Genomic DNA, 608 nt, shown 5'->3' on the forward strand with positions numbered 1-608 from the left:
TTTGGTGCGTTAATTCAAAATGAAACCACCGTTGATTATACAACCAGTGAATCAAACAGTATAGCATAGCACTGTATATCACCGTTAACTCACAGCCTTTATCGTTCAGCAGATAGTTCCAAAACTATCACATCAATTATGTCAAATTAAATATTTTCTTAATATCCCGGAGACATCAATATTTAGTATCGCTTGTTACGAAGCTACCTGCTAAGCTTCTACTTCAGATTTAAAGATGTAATATCAAAGAGCGGCTCTAGGGAGCAGTAACAAATGCTACACTCTATCCTTCGAGATAGCACGATGTAAAACCAGATAATTAAATGATTAATTAATTGATTATCTTTAGCCATTGTTTCCCCACTAGTTGCTCTAGCTCAGATCTTTCTAATAAATTCATGTTTTTTAAACTCCCCAAAAACAGCTGAGACGTGTAACGGTGTTTGCTTTACATTTATTTGGACGAAGTGTTGTACATATATGGTCTTTTTGAACGTGCTTCAGTGGTTTGGTGCACAGTGGCTCCGCCCACCTCTCCTCGGAACTGTGCAATGTGGGCGGAGTCACAGGGCTACAACCCTTCTGAAAGCGCGCGTCTCCTACTCGCT

The sequence above is a fragment of the Xyrauchen texanus genome, chromosome 33 (assembly GCF_025860055.1).
Source record: "Xyrauchen texanus isolate HMW12.3.18 chromosome 33, RBS_HiC_50CHRs, whole genome shotgun sequence".
In the NCBI taxonomy this organism is placed as follows: domain Eukaryota; kingdom Metazoa; phylum Chordata; class Actinopteri; order Cypriniformes; family Catostomidae; genus Xyrauchen; species Xyrauchen texanus.